This window comes from Thalassophryne amazonica, chromosome 1 (assembly GCF_902500255.1).
Source record: "Thalassophryne amazonica chromosome 1, fThaAma1.1, whole genome shotgun sequence".
In the NCBI taxonomy this organism is placed as follows: Eukaryota; Metazoa; Chordata; class Actinopteri; order Batrachoidiformes; family Batrachoididae; genus Thalassophryne; species Thalassophryne amazonica.
The window spans coordinates 129832090-129857175 of record NC_047103.1 but is presented as its reverse complement, the minus strand read 5'-3'; the positions used below and the strand labels follow the sequence as shown (position 1 = coordinate 129857175).

Below are 25086 nucleotides of genomic sequence, written 5' to 3'. Positions count from 1 at the left end.
CACTCATGGTAACACCAACATAACCCTTAACTAAACTGACTAAATTACTAAACTACAAAAACACAATAAATCAATAAATAAATAATCACTAACAAGACTGGTAAACTAACCAGAACCACAATAACAACATTTAAAACCCCAAATTCCCATGGTGCATTGTCGTACAACATCCATTGCTTATTGGCTACCTAAAATCTCTAATTTCTCCAAAAATGTTTGTCCGATCAACTTTCCGTTTTCACAGTGTTCATCTACATAAGCATACCAAACAGCAAATGTCAGCTCTCCCCGTGATCAAAGCCATACACATGCATGCACACACGCGCGCGCACGCACACACACACACACACACACACACACACACACACACACACACACAGAGGCCATTTGGCTATTATAATATAGAGTATATTATATATACTTGAGGACCAGTAAATCTCTTATTTTGTTTAACACTGTTTGGAGTGGGGAATGATTGCACTCACTGCAGTGTCTATTTTACTCTGAAAAACATGCTGCGTAGCTGCTGCATGCAACTCCAGTTGTGGTTTGACTCTAAACCCCCCCCCACACACACACACACACACACACCACCACCACCGCACTCACAGATCCTGTTTTCCTCTCTCTTTTACATTCTCTCACAGATCCTGTCTCTCCCTCAGCTTGTGCAGCTCCACCCACCTGCAGATAAAATCAAACCCTCACAGAGTTGCTGTTCACCAGTTGTTCCAAACTCCTCAACGGTCTGAGATACTTCCACCCTGCAGCAGCAGTACGTACCTGAAAAGGTAAGTGATGCATCACCTGACACTCAAGGGTGATATGTCTTTGTTGGCATAGCCTTCGAGATCGTGGAAATATTTAATATAGAAACATGAGCTTTGCAGGCTTCAGGCTGTTTGATATGCACTTTTGTCTATGCAGTTGCTGTTTCTGATAGGAAAGCATGCTCTTCATGTCGTGGAAAGGCAGAAGAAAGTAATTTGTTGGAGCGTGTGTACATACACACACACACACACACACACACACATATATATATATATATATATATATATATATATATATATATATATATATATATATATATATATATATACATACATATATATAGGAATTGGAGGAAAGTCAAGTGGAGATGGAACAAGTAGGAAAAAATAAATGGATAAAGTTTATGTAGTAATCATTCCTTTTGATTGTGATGTCCAAAATGTTTAATAAGACATCCTGCCTCACAGAACTCGCTGCTCTGAAGCCTGTGCTGACAGAAATGTCTGCAAATAATTCTAGCAAATCCCAAAAGACACACCTGGGAGGAATCACTCACACTTGTTAAAAAAAATAAATTCCCAGTGCAGTATTTTGAGAGGATTTAACACCAGTTAACGTAATGTCTTGACATTTTAAACTATCGTTCTCCAACAGGATGTGAAACTCACCACAGGGATCCCTAATTTGTCCTCATTCACAATTTTTTATAAATAAAATTCTGCTCTAACAAAGAATGGAAAAACTCAAAGATATTAATGTGATTGTCTTTACGTTGTAAGATAATACAACATACACAATTATTTAATTTGTTTTATGTATTATTGTCTTCAAGAAGAGCTAAAATAGAAAGTGTAATCACATTAACTATTTGCAGCATCATCTTTTTTTAATTTATTTTATAGATTCTGCCTCAGGACAGGCACAACATAACTATACTATCATAATCACTAATTTATTGGTGATAATCATAATCACATTTATTGCAAAAAGCTATTTAATTACACAAAAGGTGTTGTGAAATGATCAAAAGTGCATGATTTACTACTGGCAAATACAAAAATAATTGTGGCTTAATCTCAAGAAAATATCAAAAACCCTTCAGACAAAACTCAATAACTATCTAAATGTTAACTTATTTAAATCAAGTGAAAACTGACTTGAAGGCCAACAAGAAGCCCCGTTGCTGTTGACTTAACTTTTAGATTGATTACCTGGATGCCTGAGAATTTTTAGTGACAAACTCAATAAATGTGTTTGTAATGCTATGATAAAGAATTTGGAAAAATTCATAAAGCTGTTAATGTTACGCTTTTAGGTATTTATGAATTACTTATTTAGCAAATGTTTATTATGCCATTATTACCACTTATATCTCCTTGTTAATACATAACATAAAGTATTGCTTGTGACAACTGTTCTACAGTGGCTGTGGTTATTCATTAGTTATGCTGCATCATCTCACATTATTAAATTATGTTGTACTGAGATATAAAATAGAAGATAATGCTGGTCAGAGCACATATACACTCAACACATAATTATTACTTTACTGCACTACATATGTTCCAGTCCTTCCAGTGGTTGACCATAGTAGCATTGCTAGTTATCATATAAAGGGCTCAAAAATAAACCTTCTAAACTATGTAGTAAGAAAATCCTGTAATTTGTTCTATTTATACACTCAACAAAAATATAAACGCAACACTTTTGGTTTTGCTCCAATTTTGTATGAGATGAACTCAAAGATCTAAAACTTTTTCCACATACACAATATCACCATTTCCCTCAAATATTGTTCACAAACCAGTCTAAATCTGTGATAGTGAGCACTTCTCCTTTGCTGAGATAATCCATCCCACCTCACAGGTGTGCCATATCAAGATGCTGATTAGACACCATGATTAGTGCACAGGTGTGCCTTAGACTGCCCACAATAAAAGGCCACTCTGAAAGGTGCAGTTTTGTTTTATTGGGGGGGGGATACCAGTCAGTATCTGGTGTGACCACCATTTGCCTCATGCAGTGCAACACATCTTCTTCGCATAGAGTTGATCAGGTTGTCAGTTGTGGCCTGTGGAATGTTGGTCCACTCCTCTTCAATGGCTGTGCGAAGTTGCTGGATATTGGCAGGAACTGGTACACGCTGTCGTATACGCCAGTCCAGAGCATCCCAAACATGCTTAATGGGTGACATGTCCGGTGAGTATGCCGGCCATGCAAGAACTGGGACATTTTCAGCTTCCAAGAATTGTGTACAGATCCTTGCAACATGGGGCCGTGCATTATCCTGCTGCAACATGAGGTGATGTTCTTGGATGTATGGCACAACAATGGGCCTCAGGAACTCGTCACGGTATCTCTGTGCATTCAAAATGCCATCAATAAAATGCACCTGTGTTCTTCGTCCATAACAGACGCCTGCCCATACCATAACCTCACCGCCACCATGGGCCACTCGATCCACAACATTGACATCAGAAAACCGCTCACCCACACGACACCACACACGCTGTCTGCCATCTGCCCTGAACAGTGTGAACCGGGATTCATCCGTGAAGAGAACACCTGTCCAACATGCCAAATGCCAGCAAATGTGAGCATTTGCCCACTCAAGTCGGTTACGATGACGAACTGGAGTCAGGTCGAGACCCCGATGAGGACGACGAGCATGCAGATGAGCTTCCCTGAGATGGTTTCTGACAGTTTGTGCAGAAATTCTTTGGTTATGCAAACCGATTGTTTCAGCAGCTATCCGAGTGGCTGGTCTCAGACGATCTTGGAGGTGAACATGATGGATGTGGAGGTCCTGGGCTGGTGTGGTTACACGTGGTCTGCGGTTGTGAGGCTGGTTGGATGTACTGTCAAATTCTCTGAAACGCCTTTAGAGACGGCTAATGGTAGAGAAATGAACATTCAATACACGAGCAACAGCTCTGGTTGACATTCCTGCTGTCAGCATGCCAATTGCACGCTCCCTCAAATCTTGCGACATCTGTGGCATTGTGCTGTGTGATAAAACTGCACCTTTCAGAGTGGCCTTTTATTGTGGGCAGTCTAAGGCACACCTGTGCACTAATCATGGTTTCTAATCAGCATCTTGATATGGCACACCTGTGAGGTGGGATGGATTATCTCAGCAAAGGAGAAGTGCTCACTATCACAGATTTCGACTGGTTTGTGAACAATATTTGAGGGAAATGGTGATATTGTGTATGTGGAAAAAGTTTTAGATCTTTGAGTTCATCTCATACAAAATGGGAGCAAAACCAAAAGTGTTGCGTTTATATTTTTGTTGAGTGTATATATTGATCAGGTAAGGTAAGTTGCTACTCCGTCTGTGACTTTATTAAATTGTTTAAAGTTACACTCAGACTATTCCCAACCCAGTTTTTTCATGCTCCTGTCACAAAATGAGTCACATTTTCATCAACCCAGTCTCACGAGTTTTTTCGTGCTCTCCTCACAAAATGTCACATTTTTGTGATGGGATTTTTTTTTGTCTATTACTAACCCTACCCCTCCCCCATCCATAACTATAAGATAACCCTACCCTGTCCCCCAACTCTAACCCTAACTCCCCCCCACCCCCCACATTACTTTTCATTTCATGCTCCCATCACGGAATGTATTCAAAATAATTTGTGCTCCCATTACGAAAATGTGAAAACCAGTAGATTAATGTACATTTGAGGAACCATTCAATATGGTGTATATTTAATTAGACATTGACAAAACAGGAGTTAAAACAACAAGCGTCTAGCTCCTCCATTTCAACAGACAGTGAAGAAAACCTTTTTGGTTCCTTTTGTATCTGAATCAATGATCAAATACCAAAGGAATATTGTTGCTGTTAGGCTAGAAACAGTTTGATAAGTTTGTACTTCTCTACAAATCATTTGTTGAGAATTAATTGGTTCTATATCAACTTTTGCCAGAAGTAGAGTTCAGAAGTAGAGTTAATCATGTCAGTACATTATAGAATCATATTTCTCCATGTTGCCAGTCCTAAAAGTACATAATCCTGATTTTACATATGTGCAGAAAGATGAAGTTCTATATCTTGAAAGATATTTGCTTTCATGTCAATTCAATTCAATTCAATTTATTAAAATATTACAGCGCCAAATCACGACAGCATCGCCTCAAGGCGCTTCACAGAAAACAACAAATTAAACCAAAAGATCAAAGAGTGTAATTGAAAGATTAAAAGCATAGTAAAAAGTAAAAGAGTAAAAAGAGTAAAAAACATAGTTAAACAATATGTTAATCATATAAAATAGAAAACAAATGTGTCTTCAGTCGCAACTTAAAAGTCTCAGTAGAGTCCGACTGCCTCACTAACACAGGGAGAGCATTCCACAAGACCGGGGCATGATAACAGAAGGCCCTATTTCCCGCAGACTTTTTATTCACCCTAGGGCAGTGATTTTCAACCTTTTTTGAGCCGCGGCACCCTTTTTATATTTACAAAATCCTGCGGCACACCACCAACCAAAATAATATTAGAATGCTATTACCTCTGGTTTTGCGCAAAACCAATTATCGCAATAGAAAATCGATACAGAAAACACTGCATTTCGAAAATCCCCAAGCATTTTGCGCTCTGATCTCAAGTAGGGCTGTCACGATTAGGAATTTCTGGAGATGATTAATTGTCAGACAAATAATTGCGATTGACGAATATATTTTCTATTTTTTTTCTTTTTTTTCCCCTTCTTTATATTCTACTATTGTAGTATAATTACACAACTCTGGAAGAACGTTTGGCTTCTGTGAGTGGAGAAACTGGGAATAGTGCAACATTTTTATTTTTATCTTCATTTTACATACAGTCCCAACCTTTTCTGAATTGTGGTTGTTTCTGTTGCATTTCTGAAATTGTTTCTCCTCATCAGTCACGTTTTGTGCTTAAACACTGCATTAAGCTCATGATTGAATTGAAATCAAATAAATACTCGTACCTTTGGAAAATAACAGCTGTTAAAGTTCAGAGTTCTCACCTGCTTTTTGTGATCTCTGCGTCTGAACATTGTTTTTTTTTTTTTTGTGGCTCAGTTCATTCATATATTCTCATTTTTTAAATATGTTTTTAAAGATATTTGACCGTTTATTTCATCTCATGATCTCATAAATTCAGCATACGACGCGCACATGGTGTGAACAGGACGGTAACGGCAGAATCACACCTTTAGAGAAAGTTCAGAGAGAAGTAAAGGCAGCTTCATGTTTTGGTTTTGTTTACTCGGGTTAAAATCCTCTCTCTGCTCCGCGCTCGCTGCGCACTGAACGTGTTGCGCCTGCATTCATGAATCTCCCTCACCCCCTCCCCTCCCTCACCCACCCCCTCCCTCGCAGTCTGCAGCCTGTTGCACACACAGGCACAGACACACACACCGACAGCTCCGCATTTTAGACGGCTTTTGAAGGAGACGACACTGTTTTAATCGGCCGTCAGCCTCCTTGTTATTGTCCCGCCTTAAGACAAGAGCGAGGCTGCAGCACGTTTGACGTCAGATTCTGAGTCGTTTTATGCTTTATGGATAAAATAAATAATTCACGGTAATCGCGAATATGAAAAATAATCGCGAATATGAAAAATACGATCGATCACGGCACCCTAGGGTGCCGCGGCACCCCGGTTGAGAATCACTGCCCTAGGGACACAAAGTAAGCCTGCATCCTGTGAACGCAAAGCCCAGGCCAGTACGTAGGGTTTAAGTAGATCAGCCAAATAGGATGTGCCAGTCCATGAACAGTTTCATAGGCCAGTAGCAGGACCTTAAAATCTGATCTCACAGAGACAGGAAGCCAGTGAAGAGAGGCCAAAATGGGAGTAATGTGGTCAAACTTTCTGCTTCATGTCAAAGGTCTGGCAGCAGCATTTTGAACCAATTGAAGACCCCTGATTCTGGACTGTGGCAACCCAGAAAAAAAAAGGTGCAATAATCCAATCTAGAAGAGACAAATGCATGAATCAGGATCTCAGCATCAGCTAAAGACAGGATGGGATGAATCTTCGCTATATTTTGCAGAATGAAGAAAGCAATCCTCGTAATAGCTCTAATGTGGAAGATCACATCAGAGTAATAGGCCCACACTGTAGCCAACAGTGCATTTTATAATCTAAGATAGCGTCACATCATGGAAGGTAGAACACCTCTAATTTGGAACTACGCCATTTCCGTATTAAACCTCTAGCCTTCTGCCTGAGGTCACACAAGTAACCATTGAACCAAGGCAACTGTGCCTTGGGAAGGTGTGATTTTAACAGAGGTGGCGCAATCTTATCAAGTGTAGTCTTGAGCGCTAAATTTAAGCTATCCGCAAGACTGTCTACTGATTGGACATTCTCCATACTCAAAGCTAAAATGTCAGGCAGTCTAGCCTCAAGCTCAGTCTCACAGTTGCGGGTTTAATGCGCCACCACAGTAACAGACAAGGTTGCTACCCCACTAAACGTGGTGGCGTAAATGTAAGCCTAATAAGTGAGTGGTCAGAGACCACCGATGCAAGAGGCAAAATGTCAATATTCGAGACAGTAAAACCACATACGAGAACCAAATCCAGGGTATTTCCACTAATGTGCGTCGAGTCCTGAATGCACTGCTGGAATCCTAATCCAATTTCTTTAAATGATTTGCAGAGGGGATCAGAGGGTTTATTTATATAAATGTTAAAATCACCATTAATCAAAATGTTATCTGCACTAGTTGACAAGCTAGAGATGAACACACCAAATTCATCTAAGAATTCAGAGTATGGGCCGGGGGGCCTATAAACAGTGACAAAATAGCATGACTGATTTCCATTCTTCTGACCCTGACAATACGTAGCATCATGGACAGAGCGGAGAATCAGATGCTCAAACAAATTATACTTTTGACCCCCGACAGCTAACAAACTAAACCTAGATTTATAAATAAAACAACACCCCCTCCGTGCTTCACACCATGAGAAACATGACTAAATGTGTATGCTGGTGGGCCGGCCTCAATTAAGGGAAGGATAACTGTAGGATTAAGCCAAGTTTCACATAACCCAGTTGTGTCAGAATGTTTTCATTTTGAATTCATCTCTTTTATCTTTGGAAATGTTTGTGGATATAGTGCCAGATAGGCACTTTAGTACAGCTCATGTTTCAGGTATTGGTTGGCCACGACCCATGTGTCTCTTTCATCAACATTGTTGTGTTAAATTTTAAAAGATCCTTTTTCTACAGTTTCACTATTTTCATGATGCACCTTTTATTTTTGAAAATGTCTTACGGATATTGTGCCAGATAGACCAATTAATACATTTAGTATCTAAAATGAGTCGGCCCAGAGATAGAAAATAGCGGGGGCATTGGTGAGGCCGAATGACATAACGAGATATTCGAAATGGCCCAACGGCGTGTTGAAGGCTGTTTTCCACTCGTCCAAATCCAGTTTGGTAAATTGGGTTGCCCCGTGCAGGAAACTGAATGTGGAATCTAACTGGGGCAGAGGGTAACGATTGTGGGCCGTGATTTCATTCAGTCACCAGAAATCAATGTAGGGGTGAAGGGTAATGTCCTTTTCCCAATAAAAAAGACCCCCCCCCCCCCCCTCCCCGGGTGGCAACGAGTATTGGATCAACACAAATGCCAGAGAGTCCCAGATGCAGGTCTCCATAGCTTCTCGTTCCGGATGCGAGAGGTTGTACAGCTTGCTGGACGGTATCTGTGAGCCCAGAAGAAGGTCTATGGCACATTGTATGGCCTGTGAGGGAAAAGAGAGAGAGGACGATCCTTACTGAACACTTCAGCCTGGTCATGGTACTCATGAGGAACAGAGGACAAATCTGGAGGTGAAGTGACCGACTTCCTGGCAGTCACACTGGGCGGAACTGAGGAACGAAGGCACCCATGGTAGCAAGCCTCACTCCACTGGCTAACGGCCCCAGATGGCCAGTGAATCCGGGGGTTCTGCTTAATGACCCAGAGGTGCCCAAGATCCAAAGGAGACAAGGAGGGAATAACAAAAAATTGAATCACTTCCTGATGTTTTCCAGAAACAACTAAGGTGACCAATTTGGGCCGATGGGTAACTGACGGAAGCGGGATCCATTCAAAGCAATGACAGAGAGAGGAACAGGAAGACGCATGAAAGGGATTTGAGCTTTGGCAACAACTTTCTGGTCTAGAAAATTGCCCTCCACTCCAGTGTCCACCAGTGCAGAAAGTGAAATGGACGAATCCTTAAAAAGAATTGTCGCCGGGATTTGAGTGCGCCCCAATGACCCACCTGGGAATTTGGCTTGACTCATCTGTAACCCGGTCTCTACGGATGAGCCTTTCCTTTTGGCCAAACAGGGCGGTTATTGTGGACATGTCCCTTAGTACCGCAGTAAATACAAACGCCGGCCGCCAGTCTCCACTGGCATTTTTCAGGGGATAATTTGGCCCTGCCGAGCTGCATGGGCTCGTCATCAGGGTGAGCCGGAGAGGGGAATCCCAGTGGAGCTCAGGAGGGATGGACCTGGACATTGTGCATGTTTCAACACAACCAACATAAAGTTCAGGATGACAGATATATGGCTTGGAAGCCGGATTAACAGATGCTGACGAGATAACTAGTTGCACAGCGGAAGGAGACACAGGAGCCAGCACACCGGATGAATTTGTAAGCTGAGCAGCGAGCTGTGAGATGTGAGTGTCTGACTGAGTGATTTGAGCAGTGAGCTGAGAAATGAGGCATGGAAGCATCGGAAGAATCTGGCAAGGACTGAGCTCAAAGCCAGGGTTTAAGTAGCCCGCTCATAATCAGGAGCTCATGAATCACAGGTGCGAGGAGTTGATGAATCTCAGGTGTTCCTTGGCTCTGCAGCATGCCTCCTGGAGGAAAACAGACAAACAACGCACATAAGCACAGACAGGGAGAGGACAATGGCAAACAAAGGCAGCCCACAACAGATATGGTTCAAAAGTAGTATCCATGAAAGGCTAAATCTTTAAGGAGGATCTCTAATTTGTCAACAAATGCATGAGATGAAAGATTGCAAGGTATTTGCATATTCCTCCTACACTGCATATCATAGCAACACCCATTTCAAGGAATTTGGAGGCATTTCAGTGTATAAAAGGCAAGGGTGCAAGCCTAAGCTGAACATTTGTGATCGCTGATTCCTCAAATGGCACTGTGTTAAGAACCATCATTCATCAATAGCTGATATAACCACATAGGCAAGACATTACTTTGGGGAATCTTTGTCAAGCGCTACAATCTGGAGTTACATTCACAAATGACACTTAAACTTTGCTGTGCAAAAATTAAGCCTTATCAGCCTTAACCTTGGCGACATCTCTTGAGTCATCTGGGTTGGAGAACCACACAGTGGAAAAATGTATTGTGGGCAAATGAATCAGTATTCCATTTTTTTTTTTTTTAAGAAATGAATGTTGTGTGCTCCAGACCAAACACAAACAGAACCACCCAGACTGTTATCAACAGTAAGTCCAAATGCCAGGGTCTGCCATGGTATGGAGTTGTGTCAGTGTCCTTGGCAAACATAATTTTTACTCCTGTCATGATAGACAATGCAAAACCACATTCTGCACACATTTAAAAGGCATGGCTGTGGAAGAAGAAGATACAGATACTGGACTGGCCTACCTGCAGTTCTGATCTGTCCCCAGTAGATTGTGTGGAGAATTTTGAAATTAAAAATACAATAACGATGACCCTGTAATGTTGCAGACCTTCAGATGTACATTTGCAGGAAGAATGCAACAAAATAACACTTGAAATGATTCATTGCTTGGTATCGTCAATGCCAAAATGTTTGAAAGTGTTCTGCTGGGGTCCCTTTGTACATAACACGACTGAGGCAGAATGGTGCACAAAGGAGGACGATTCGAATGGCACTCGTGGGAAATCGGAGCCATACTTGAATGCCTCGTACAGCAGTCGCCACATCCAGTTGGGCATAGCACATGCACTTTATATTCATGTGCCACTCACGATGGAAACCCATTCGAACGGCAGGGCAGATGAGGTCGCAGTGCCACCTGATCATGTTCGCAGCATTCACACAGCATGTCCAACACAGGTCGGACATATCATGCCACGGCCGAGGAGCTGCATGAACTCACTGGCCATGTCGAACTGTGGCTGAATGGCACAATCAAGGCAGCCTTCACACCAGCGGCCAAATGTCACCATATGCCGGGCGAATGGCCATTCTACGCACTCTCGGCCGGAGTCGCCCGGAGTCCAGGTGCCACCCACAAACATCCAATACCACTCGCGAGGCACTTAGAAAAAGCAGGGCCATTCGCACTGCCCACACAAAAATGCTGGATGGCTGTCATCTCCATAATGGTACAGCTGACAGTTGTGGAACACCATGGCATATTGCAGACCCACACCACCCCTACAGAGATTCAAATAAGAACCTAGCCCGGCTGTTACAGCGCCAGCGTGCCAACAGACCAGATACTTCATGTGACACATGATCACAATGACAGCCTCACAGAAAACTCAGTGTGGCCAGCTCAACTGACCCACAGGATGGAGCCATGAGCCCATCTATGTGAGCATGTTGCTGGAAGGGGAAGGTGGGCATGTCACGTGTCGATCATGTATTGATAGACATAGTCACACACGCACAGATGTACTACAGTTATGCGTTTGTCAGGGGACCGTGGTTGACATGTCAGGGGTTGGATGACATTCGAAATCATGCAGGGAGGGAGCTCAGCACCGCCCATGGCACTGCTGTGGTCCTGCAAGGTGCGCCACTCCACATCACAGCTGACTGCCGCGTTGGCGCAACGCAAAGCTGGAGGACACATATTGTCACATGTGCTCCGATCACCCATGTGCAAGGCACGGTGCTGCATGCATGTCTGCAAACGATGATGGGATGGGGGAAAATAAAAACAAGCTGCATCGCTCCAACCACGTCTCAGCATGCACAGCAATGAGCTGCAGTCAAAACTGGACCTGACTGCCGCGTCATCGCTATGCAGCCGGGAAACACATGTGGTGGCATGCAGAATATCACCTAACGAGATGCCACCGCGAGGCACGTGCATCGGTGGGCTCTAGTCACATGGTAATAATTAAAAACACATATCACCTTTGAAACGTGGTCAGCAGCGCTTCACTGTGCGATGGTGACCAGTGTGCCATCATGAAATGAATTTGTGCCCCATTACAAAATTCCCCATTTTTTCATAGATTAATGTTATTTTCGTAACCCAATCCCATGATTTGCCATGAGATTGGGTTGAATTAAAACAACAGATAGAATGTATGGCTGTGGACAGTGCCAAAACCTCTCACTGCTTCTACAAATAAATGATGCAAAGTCCAAACATTACTCTGGATTATTTGAAAAGATGGATTATTTGAAAAGAGTCTGTATCAAAAGGAATGCATCTGGGCAAATTCTAGGAAAAAATATACAACAGAAGGGGGAACTAAACCCAAAATTAAACAATGGATCGAACATGTGGCTGGACATGGTGCCAAACAAGCAGTAAGCTTGGATGACATCAGATGAATCCGACCCAGAAGAAATACAAAGTTTCAGTTTTTTGACTGGCCACTTGAGGATGGCTCCAAAAGCGAAAAGGGTCCCATTCAATCCTATGTTAAAATGTCCAAATTTAGAGTAGAAATAAACATGTTTACAGCCTGGAACAAAAAAGGGTTTGGTCTTTATAGATAGTTTCCTCCTCCATGACAGCTGTATGGTGGGGGGGACGTCTTTGTTTAAGCCATAAAGTTCTGCATAATTAGGGGCACGATCGCTTTGACAGCAGCTGAGCCCAGTGTCTCCACCTCTTATCATGTCCATAACTCTTTATCCACTTACAGCAGCTGCTAGCTGTTGTAGAGGGCTGTGGCTGTCATTTTGATCATTTTATTACAAACACCTGTAATAATATAGTTTGTTGTGTGTCAAACATCCTAACTGATCATCTAAGACGTCCCTGCTGCAAGATTGCTACGCCAGACTCTTGTCTTATTTAATGTTGTATGTTCATGATGTTAGCACAGCTATCAGTAGTCTGATCCATTAGGTTCATTCAATGAGAACCACGATGTAGTCCCCAAAAAATATGATTTAATAAACGCCCAAACTGAGGTTAGTCTGTTAGCTTAGCTAGTTCAGACTCAAAGATAGGGGTGTGTTCTTCTTTTGTCAGACATCGGAGCCACTCACGCTCCACCTCTTTATCCATTTATGGGGTCATCACAATGTCAACAAAGTCAGCACCGCCAACATAGTGATGCTCAGATATGGGCTTCATATTGACTGTTCCATGTCTCTATAAAAAACCTATGGGTGATGTTGTGCAAGATTTGCCCAGTTTATATACAGTCTATGCTGCCAAACATTTTCATCAGGCTGACAAATAAATGAAATACTTTTCCAGAGTGTTTCAAAATGTTTCGAACATTCTCCCAAAGTCCGTAACAACCCTAACACATCATGCCATGCAATCTATCAGTGGTGAGGAAGACTGTCGCTTGTTCGATTCCCGGACAGGATGGTAGAAGCGGACATGACTGAACAGGCCTAGTCTTAATGTGCACTGTTTCTGACAAAAGCTGCACATGGATGGTGTAGGAAGCTTCTGCCACACTATGAACACTGTTTACATCCGAGTGCTGTTAGACTACTCCAATGCAATTCAATTTATTTCATTTATATAGCGCCAAACCACAACAAAGAGTCCATGCTGGTGCACAGGACAGGAGGCTTACAGAAGAAGACACCACTCCCACCTCTGGATGGAGCCGCACCTCAAACAGAGAGAAAAACAAAAAGACAACAAATACAGTATAATTTGTCAGCATTAAGACAAGAAAAACAGAAGAAATACTAAGGTGATTGTCAGCCACTAGCCCTAAGCTTCACTAAAAGACCCAGACTTTAGATAAAGTTGAGGCCGCGGCCCAGTCCGTTTCCTAATAAAATTCATTTAAAAGGGTAAAAAGCATAGTAACATACTATGCCAGTATGCTAGCCATATGAAAGGGAAACTGTGTCTTGAGTCTGGACTTGAAAGTCTCTACAGAATTTGACTGTTTTATTGACACAGGGAGATCATTCCACAGAACAGGGTCATGATAAGAGAAAGCTGTGTGACCCACAGACTTTTTATTCACCCTGGTGACACTAAGTAGTCCTGAGCTCTGAGAACACAGAGCCCAGGCCAGTACATAAGGTCTAATCAGTTAAAACTCCTACATGTTTACCAAGTCTTTCAATACCCTAGGGATTGTCATGTACTGCTTTTTGCTTACTATACGAGGGCTGTCAATAAAGTAACGGTCCTTTTTATTTTTTTCAAAAACTATATGGATTTCATTCATATGTTTTTACGTCAGACATGCTTGAACCCTCGTGCGCATGCGTGAGTTTTTCCACGCCTGTCGATGACGTCATTCGCCTGTGAGCACTCCTTGTGGGAGGAGTCGTCCAGCCCCTCGTCGGAATTCCTTTGTCTGAGAAGTTGCTGAGAGACTGGCGCGTTGTTTGATCAAATTTTTTTCTAAACCTGTGAGACACATCGAAGTGGACATGGTTCGAAAAATTAAGCTGGTTTTCAGTGAAAATTTTAACAGCTGATGAGAGATTTTGAGGTGATTCTGTCGCTTTAAGGACTTTTCACGGTGCGAGACGTTGCGCTGCGCTCTCAGGCGGCGTCATCAGCCTGTTCAAGCTGAAAACCTCCACATTTCAGGCTCTATTGATCCAGGACGTCGTGAGAGAACAGATAAGTTTCAGAAGAAGTCGGTTTCAGCATTTTATCCGGATATTCCACTGTTAAAGGAGATTTTTTTAATGAAAGACGTGCGGACAGATCCGCGCGTCGGGACGCAGCCGACGCGGTGCGGCGGCACAGGAAAAACACCTCCGTGTTGATAACCATTTGTAAAATCCAGGCGGCTTTTGATGGCTTTCAGTGGAGTGAGTATATGAGAAATTGTTTAACAGGCAGGACATGTTCCAACTTGTCCTTAAGGCTTTCAACAGAGGTGTTTTTCCTGTGGCGGAGCGTCGCGGCGGCTGCGTCCCGACGCGCGGACCCGTCCGCACGTCTTTCATTAAAAAAATCTCCTTTAACAGTGGAATATCCGGATAAAATGCTGAAACCGACTTCTTCTGAAACTTCTCTGTTCTCTCACGACGTCCTGGATCAATAGAACCTGAAATGTGGAGGTTTTCAGCTTGAACAGGCTGATGACGCCACCTGAGAGCGCTGCGCGACGTCTCGCACCGTGAAAAGTCCTTAAAGCGACAGAATCACCTCAAAATCTCTCATCAGCCGTTAAAATTTTCACTGAAAACCAGCTTAATTTTTCGAACCGTGTCCACTTCGATGTGTCTCACAGGTTTAGAAAAAATTTTGATCAAACAACGCGCCAGTCTCTCAGCAACTTCTCAGACAAAGGAATTCCGACGAGGGGCTGGACGACTCCTCCCACAAGGAGTGCTCACAGGCGAATGACGTCACCGACAGGCGTGGAAAAACTCACGCATGCGCACGAGGGTTCAAGCATGTCTGACGTAAAAACATATGAATGAAATCCATATAGTTTTTGAAAAAAATAAAAAGGACCGTAACTTTATTGACAGCCCTCGTATAGTAAGATGGTATGAATATTCTGATGTAGCAAATGATTCAAAACAAATGCTTTGAAATTTCCCAGTGAAGTTGTTGAAACATTAAAAGACAAGTGAATGAACTAATATCACACCATGTTTGAATTTCATATTCCAAGGCTTCAGTAAAAGCATTGTCTGCACTACCACATACATTGCTTGTTAGGATAGTGTGTGATATTTGACTGAGATGCTGTTTGCAACTTTCAGCTATTAAATTAGGTTTAACAAAACCCAAAGTGGTCATGCTTTCCCAGTCAAAGACAGAAAAGTCCTAATTTCTGGAAAATTTAAGGAGAGACTCGCATGTTTGAGCACAGTTTTGTGGTTGAGGCTTAAGCAAATTGGAAGAATAGTTTGCTGATAGCTTTGATTGCTAAGACACTCTGTGTAGGCGCTGTACTCCGTTTATGTTGGAAAGATGTCATTGTAGATTTATTGTTATCCACGTTGAACAGAAACATCCTGGAAAACACAGAACACACTTTAGAGGATGTTAGAAAATGAGGTTGTGAAGAAAACGTGGCCCATCAAAATCCTGGGTTACGCGGCGGTAAACGAAATGACCGTTTGAGGAGACGTTACCATGTTTGGTAAAAACCACATCATGTCTGGGGTCATTGACAAGGTACATATGTGCATACTTTGTGTTTGCCAAGCACAGAACACTTATGATTAGAGACCAAAACGGAAAATTTGGGTGAGGTGGGGGGAACACTGGGGTTCACACTTAAATGAATGCTTGCTTTCTGGTTTGGGGCCTGAGAGTACTTGGATCTGGTTTTATGGTCCTATTCAAAGAATTTTCTTGGTCAACTTGCTGTTTTGAAATGATCACCATCAAAGTCGTCAGGTTGAAATTATACAAAGATTTATAGGCTTCAGTGTGTGTGATGGTGTGTCGGTCCAACATCCTGAGGGGAACTGTATTTTCTTGAGTGAATTGTTTGAGTTTTGGCTAAAAAAGACATTCAGCTGTCCAAGTTCTTACAAAATGCTGCTGCCCAGTAACAGGAAAATGGTGAGCATGTTTCTTCAAAACCAAGAACTGATTATGTTTGGCAAGTGAGGACTCTGATCACCGTAATCACTTTTCTATTTGTTTTTCCTTCTTAAAGGGTATACTTTGCAAATATTTCTTTTATCCACTTGGTAGGAAGAGTTGAATTTTTTTATTTATTTATTTAATTTAACCTGTATTTAACCAGGTTAGTCCCATTGAGATTGAGATCTCTTTTGCAAGGGAAACCTGGGCAATTCTAAAGTTTGCAATTCACCTAACTTGCATGTCTTTTAAATGTGGGAGGCAACCGGAGCACCCGAAGGAAACCCAGACATACACCACACTGAAAGGCCACAGGCGGGAATCAATCCCATGACCTTCTTGCTGTGAGGAGTGCTAACCACTAAGCCACCATGCATGTTAAACATCCTCAAACTCTCAAAATTATATATCTGCCCAGGTAGGATCTACCAGATCATAAGCAATTCAGTTTATATAGTGCCAAATCACAATAACGCTGCCTCAAGGCACTATTACCAACCTCCTGAGCAAGTACACAGGTGACAGTACTAAGGAAAAAAATGGTTTGTGCCAACATGAACACACTGGCTATTGTCATGTCTACAGTGAGGAAAATAAGTATTTGAACACCCCACGGTTTTGCAAGTTCTCCCACTTAGAAATCATGGAGGGGTCTGAAATATTCATCTTAGGTGCATGTCCACTTTAGGAGACATAATCTAAAAAAAAATCCGGAAATCACAATGTATGATTTTTTAATCATTTATTTGTATGTTACTGCTGCAAATAAGTATTTGAACACCTGTGAAAATCAATGTTAATATTTGGTACAGTAGCCTTTGTTTGCAATTACAGAGGTCAAACGTTTCCTGTAGTTTTTCACCAGGATTGCACACACTGCAGCAGGGATTTTGGCCCATTCCTCCACAGAGATCTTCTCTAGATCAGCCAGTTTACTGGGCTGTCACTGAGAAACACGGAGTTTGAGCTCCCTCCAAAGATTTTCTATTGAGTTCAGGTCTGGAGATTGGCCAGGCCACTCCAGGACCTTGAAATGCTTCTTACGGAGCCCCTCCTTAGTTGCCCTGGCTGTGTGTTTGGGGTCATTGTCATGCTGGAAGACCAAGCCATGACCCATCTTCAATGCTCTTACTGAGGGAAGGAGGTTGTTTGCCAAAATCTTGCAATACATGACCCTGTCCATCCTCCCTTCAATACAGTGCATGGTATCCTGTCCCCTTTGCAGAAGAGCACCCCCAGAGTATGATGTTTCCACCCCCATGCTTCATGGTTGGGATGGTTTACTTGGGGTTGTTCTCATCCTCTAAACATAGTAAGTGGAGTTGATTCCAAAAAGGTCGATTTTGGTCTCATCTGACCACATGACCTTCTCCCATGCCTCCTCTGGATCACTCAGATGGTCACTGGTGAACTTCAAACGGGCCTGGACATGTGCTGGCTTGAGCAGGGGGACCTTGCTGCCCTGCAGGATTTTAAACCATGACAGCATCATGTGTTACTAATGTAATCTTTGTGACTGTGGTCCCAGCTCTCTTCAGGTCATTGACCAGGTCCTCCTGTGTAGTTCTGAGCTTTCTCAGAATCATCCTTACCCCACAAAGTGAGATCTTGCATGGAATCCCAGACCGAGGAAGATTGACAGTCGTCTTGTGTTTCTTCCACTGTCTAATAAATAATCATAACAGTTGTTGTCTTCTACCAAGCTGCTTGCCTGTTGTCCTGTAGTCCATCCCAGCCTTGTGCAGGTCTACAGTTTTGTCCCTGGTGTCCCTTGGTGTCCTTAGCTCTTTGGTTTTGGCTATGGTGGACAGGTTGGAGTGTGATTGATTGAGTGTGTAAACAGGTGTCTTTTATACAGGTAATAAGTTCAAACAGGTGCAATTAATACAGGTAAAGAGTGCAGAATAAGAGGGCTTCTTAAAGAAAAATTAACAGGTCTGTGAGAGCCAAAATTCTTTCTGGTTGGTAGGTGTTCAAATACTTATTTGCAGCAGCAACATACAAATAAATTATTAAAAAATCATACATTGTGATTTCCGGATTTTTTTCTTTTAGATTATGTATCTCACAGTGGACATGCACCTAAGATGAAAATTTCAGACCCCTCCATGATTTCTAAGTGGGAGAACTTGCAAAACCGCAGGGTGTTCGAATACTTATTTTACTCACTGTACATCTATTGTCATGTTCTTTTCTCTGTCTGTCCTTTCACATTGTCAGCACCCTAAGGTGAAAAGCAATGTTGGGTGCTCTGGCCCCCAGAATACATTTAACATCAGCTGGCATCTGCAATCTAACATTGCAGGTGATAGAGTCCCCTCTCAATAACACAAGGTGTTTCAGCCTGGGGGTGGGGTAGAAGTTACCCGTGGACTAGGAGGGCTATCAACAGGCATGTCTAAGGCAGAAAATGCTTCACATTCGGCAGCAGTGACTGTGACCTGGGTACCACAACAGTAGTACCTCGCAGTAGCACCATGACCGGCAGTAGCAGCCACCCGCGCTCCACCTTATTATGCCTGAAAGGATTTATTTTTATTTTGATCTTTGCTTGCTTTCTGAAACACGTCCACTTACCCAGTGTGCAGTCGATGTGATACAAGTACTATCGAGTAAGATGGTGAGCTTTCACATATCTAAGGGCGTAGTATGAATGTGGCCAAATTGCACATGAAGTAGGAATCGTATGCAATATGTGTAAAATCAGAGTTGCCTCCAGTGCCTCATACACCTGTTGCTACAACTATTTGCACACACCAGTTGCTGAAAGACAGAGTGTGCGCTGTGAGAGCCCATTCGATCCCTCACTGAAAAAAGTGAAACACAGTGCACTTCATTCAAACTACTTATTTACTTTGGTCTAATGGAAAATTGTGGTTTCCAGTTTAAATCTGCTGGAATCACTTTACAAAATCATAAATATACATTGTGAGAAACTAAAAAAATTAGCTGTAACAAATTACATCAATTTTCTTAAGTTGATCCAAAGTAGCATTTTTTTTCAGTGCTCTCATGGCAGGTGTCAGCCAAATTCCAGGTGACACAAAGGAATATCTAACATCGCTCACTTGGCACTTAGAAAATGTGTGGCCATTCGCGCTGTCAGCATGAAAACAGTCAGCAGACAGTCACTTTTGAACTGGACGTGAAATTTGTCTAAGTGCGACATGACTGTGAAGTTGCCAAGTACGCATGTGGCGTACCAGAGAGTCGGCTCCCCCCACAACACGTGTGCATGTGTTTTGGCACTTCCCCCCCACTCCCCCAACACATGGCATGCATGTGGTTCGAGTGCATGCCCCCCCCCCCAGTTCATGTGGACACGCAGCAGGCGATCTGAATGTCATGTCTGCCTGTCACGACACGTGTGTCCTGTGAACGGCGTGCCACAGGACTATATGACAAGCCAACAATGCGACATATACGTCACTTTCAGTCACGTATCAGCAGAAATACGTCCTAACAAATGCTGTTTGGTCAGTTATTACAGCACTTTTTTCTCTTTTAAAAAAAAAATACATTTATCTCCTTGTTGATTTTAGCCATTTCACGCTCCTTTTATAAGACAGTGGTTGTAGTGCAGTGGTAAAGTTTCTGTCTGGTAATCAGAGCTTTGGTAAATTGCAGGTTCTAATCCCATGAGTGGCATTTATTTTTTATTTAACCATGGTTATTTAACCACGGGGTTCTGTATTGCCTCCCCTTTAATTTATTATTTATATCAACCCATGATATTCACTAATTTTACAGCTGGTTTTTATTTTATTTTTCTCCACATCAGTGGCAAGATGTGGTGCACCACATCCCAGCTGCTCATTCTGTGTTCCCACTGCGACGGTTTCATGCATGCTTGTGCACGACACCATCACGTGCATGAAACTGTTGCAGCGGGATTATGCATGCCTGCCCGTCGGCTTGATGTTTTCATGGTTCACTCATACAAGCTGTTCTGCTGTGATTTGCCCTGATTTTTACGTATTTGTACTATGTGTGAAGGGGCCCTTAACACAAAGTTGTGAGAAAAAAGCAGGAACTGGTCGAAAAACTGTGACAAAAAACAAATTGGGCAATCACGAAAAATTCCACCTGCTGTCGGGAGGGACACACAGTCGGACAGGTGTGAATGATACCGTGGCAACAGTTTCATGCACGTGCATAAGAGAAAGTGCGAGCACGTGGAACATGCGGCACCACATTGCATTCCCACAGCCGTGGAGCAATTACATGCTGGACATATGCTGGACATAAATCAAGAAATATATGGAAGTCCACAATAATGCAAAGCACAGCTTCAGAACATTATACGAACAATGAATGTACTGTTTAAATGTAACAGAGTCATGTTACTGGTCATAAATCTGTTAATACAACAGTTTTGAATAATTGATTCCTTTTATGAAGAGCAGACAATCCAAGTATCATCCTCCTTTTCGTCTGTACATAAGCTGATGGACTGACATGAATGAAGCCATGCGCTCATAATGTGGACACATCAGTCAGCGCCGCATGTCCAGGTGTTCAGCAAGTGGCGCACTCAAGGACATCACGTCATATGGCCCATAACTCACGTGGTCCAATTGGTAGCTGAGTGTTCACGTGATCACTCAGAGCTTTTCATCTGGTGCAACTGCTTGATGTTGTGCACTCAGTTGCTGCTGCCTGCTGCAAGGCAAAATGTTTTTATGTATTTCCACATGAGGACAGCATGCCCATGCACATGCCTCAAGGTGGAGTGTCGTAAGGTGATGTCCTTCATAACATGGTATGTGTTCTCCAGCTGTGACTTGCGGGTCCACAGATCCCAACTGCTGCTGTTACGGACATAGAACAAAGTGTCACTCTCCGTTCCTTTGTTCTGTCATTATTTACTTTATGTATTTGTTATGTAATTATGTATGCAGTTATTGTATTTATTTATATATTTGTCCTTGCTCTGTTCTCTGTGTTTTTTATTTAAAAGGTCTCTTTGCCTTAGTGGCCAGCCTAAGGCACACTTGTGCAATAATCACGCTGTCTAATCAGCATCTTGATATGCCACACCTGTGAGGTGGGATAGATTATCTCGGCAAAGGAGAAGTGCTCACTAACACAGATTTAGACAGATTTGTGCACAATATTTGAGAGAAATAGGTATTTTGTGTGAATAGAAAATGTTTTAGATCTTTGAGTTCAAGTCATGAAAAATGCAGAGCAAAAACAAAAGTGCTGCATTTATATTTTTGTTCAGTGTAGTTCCAGCAGGCCACAGTAACTCTAGAAGAAGAAGAAGGTATCTATAGCTGCTACTGCACTGATGGCAGCCTGTTCAACCTAAGGGGCCACAGGCCCGCAAAAAAACCTTGGCGCAACTCATCGGTGAATTACTCTTTGCTGATGATGCTGCCTTCATGGCCCACACATAGACTGCCCTGCAATCTGTAACATCTTGCTTTGCAGAAGCAGCCCAGCTCTTTGGACTTGAACTCACCCTGAAAAAGACATAGGTTCTCCACCAGCCTGCACCTCAGAAACAGTACCATGTAACCGTAACAGTGTGTGATCAATGTATTATATTTTCATAGTAGTTCTTGCTGTGTAACAGCACAGTGGTCGAAAAACACTCAGCATGCTTGTCTTCTAAGCATAATATTCCAGGTTCAAGGCTGCCTGAAACCTGTTCAACTTATACAGCTGAAGTTGTGTTTGGTCAAATACTGGATCAACATATGGATCCTGTGGTGGCCCTAAGAAAATGGGAACAGCACAACAAAATGTCCTTGAACTGGGTACAATAAAAAAAAAATCTGCATTTCAATTCTAGAGAAATCATTACTTTAAAAACAGCATGATAATGTTATTTTCACAATACAAAATGTCAGGGTAGCTATTTTAAAATGTACGAGGGCTGTCCATAAAGTATAGGTCCTTTTTATTTTTTTCAAAAACTATATGGATTTCATTCATATGTTTTTACGTCAGACATGCATGAACCCTCGTGCGCATGCGTGAGTTTTTCCACGCCTGTCGGTGACGTCATTCGCCTGTGAGCACTCCTTGTGGGAGGAGTCGTCCATCCCCTCATCGGAATTCCTTTGTCTGAGAAGTTGCTGAGAGACTGGCGCTTTGTTTGATCAAAATTTTTTCTAAACCTGTGAGACACATCGAAGTGGACATGGTTCGAAAAATTAAGCTGGTTTTCAGTGAAAATTTTAACGGCTGATGAGAGATTTTGAGGTGACACTGTCGCTTTAAGGACTTCCCACGGTGCGAGACGTCGCGCTGCGCTCTCAGGCGGCGTCATCAGCCTGTTTCAAGCTGAAAACCTCCACATTTCAGGCTCTATTGATCCAGGACGTCGTGAGAGAACAGAGAAGTTTCAGAAGAAGTCGGTTTCAGCATTTTATCCGGATATTCCACTGTTAAAGGAGATTTTTTAATGAAAGACAATTCCAGATAATCCAAAAATCTTTGGAACTGAAATGTGGACTCGACAGGTGCAGTGGAAATAAAGAGCAAGCACAACTGGACTGTAGGTGGGTTTTTATTACCTTTCAGATGATGCAATGTGAAATAGTGAATTGAAAACATGCTGAATGGAAACGTGTATTTTGAAAAAAACTCTCATACATTGCAAAAGTGCTGTACGCTCACATTAGGTATTTTGTCAGGTGATTCAAAAAGTAGTAGTCGAACCTTGGATTCAGGAGGAGCAGTGTGGTTTTCGTCCTGGTCGCGGCACACTGGACCAGCTCTACACCCTCCATCGGGTGCTCGAGGGTTCATGGGAGTTTGCCCAACCAGTCCACATGTGCTTTGTGGATCTGGAGAAGGCGTTTGACCGTGTCCCTCGAGGCGCCCTGTGGGGGGTGCTCCGGGAGTACGGGGTCCGGGGTCCTTTGCTAAGGGCTATCCGGTCCCTGTACAACCGCAGCAGGAGCTTGGTTCGCATTGCCGGTAGTAAGTCAAAACTGTTTCCAGTACACGTTGGCCTCCGGCAGGGCTGCCCTTTGTCACTGGTTCTGTTCATTATCTTTATGGACAGAATTTCTAGGCACAGCCAGGGTGTAGAGGGGGTCCGGTTTGGGAACCACAGAATCTCATCTCTGCTGTTTGTGGATGATGTGGTCCTGTTGGCTTCGTCAAACCAGGACCTTCAGCTTGCACTGGGGCGGTTTGCAGCCGAGTGTGAAGCGTCCAGGATGAAGATCAGTACCTCCAAATCCGAGGCCATGATTCTCGACCGGAAAAAGGTGACTAGCCCTCTTCAGGTCGGTGGGGTGTTCTTGCCTCAGTTGGAGGAGTTTAAGTATCTCGGGGTCTTGTTCACGAGTGAGGGATGGATGGAGCGTGAGATCAATAGACGGATCGGTGCAGCGTCTGCAGTGATGCGGTCGCTGTATCGGACCGTCGTGGTGAAGAGAGAGCTGAGCAGGTGGGTAAAGCTCTCGAATTACTGATCGATCGACGTTCCGACCCTTACCTTTGGTCATGAGATTTAGCTCATGACCGAAAGAACAAGATCGCGAGTACAAGCGGCCGAGATGTGTTTCCTCCGCAGGGTGGCTGGGCGCTCCCTTAGAGATAGGGTGAGGAGCTCTGTCACTCGGGAGGAGCTCGGAGTCGAGCCGCTGCTCCTCCACGTCGAAAGGAGCCAGCTGAGGTGTCTCGGGCATCTTTTCCAGATGCCCCCTGGACGCCTCGCTGGAGAGGTGTTCCGGGCACATCCAATCGGGAGGAGGCCCCGGGGAAGACCCAGATCACGCTGGAGGGACAACGTCTCTCAGCTGGCTTTGGAATGCCTTGGGGTTCCCCTGGAGGAGCTGGGAGAGGTGTGTGTGGATCGGGAGGACCATCCATGATTGAGCTGCTGCCCCCGCGACCCGACCTAGGATAAGCAGAAGAAAATGGATGGATGGATTCAAAAAGTCATATTTCACAGAACTACAATTGAAACACCATCCAACCACTTTCTATACCCACTTACTCCCAGCAGTCATAGGGCATGAGGCGGGGTACACTCTGGAAAGGACACCAGTCTGTCATAGGGACACATATAGAGAAACAAACACATTCACACCCGCACACAATTTAACGTTTCCAGTTCACTTAACCTGCATGACTTTGGATGTGGGAGGAAGCCGGAGCAGCCGGATGGAACAGTGCTAACCATGTCAATACAGTAACCATAGCGGTATATACTTTTAAGGGTACTTAAAAAGTTCTCAGCCTTACCCAGAAACAAAAGCATCTGGAGACTCAAAATTTGACCTTCGTCCAGGAAGCGATGGCAAATCTTGAACATCAGTGGACCAAATGCATTGAAGTTAAGGGAGAAAATAATGCAAGAACGAGCTCTGAGTGCTTGTCTAGTTGCCTATGAAAATATTAATTCTGTTGTGGCAGAATAACAAAGAAAAAAAATCAAACACATAAAACCAGTGCATTATGAGTGAAAATCTTAATAAAGTGATAAAACTACATAAAAATAAAGTGGGTTTTTCCTGCATTTGAAAGATATTTTAAAAACATTTTTTTCATCTATGTCCTATTTCTGCACAGGACAAAGCTGCTCGTTTATGTACGTGCAAACCTGGTGTGTTTTTTCATGCAGAGTTGCTATTAAATACTGCCCACTGACACCAGATACT

At 43.0% G+C, this 25086-nt stretch overlaps 1 protein-coding gene across 2 annotated transcripts in view; it reads left to right on the top strand.

Annotated features, from left to right (window-relative positions):
- The first annotated feature begins 655 nt into the window (after nt 1-655).
- The window catches only part of LOC117514180 (collagen alpha-1(VIII) chain-like), a 104420-nt gene continuing 79989 nt past the window's right edge, over nt 656-25086 (top strand). For both annotated transcript variants that reach the window (XM_034174514.1, XM_034174506.1), the window contains exon 1: nt 656-791. The gene's annotated coding sequence lies outside the window, so the exon portion shown is untranslated. The remainder of the gene's footprint in view (nt 792-25086) is intronic.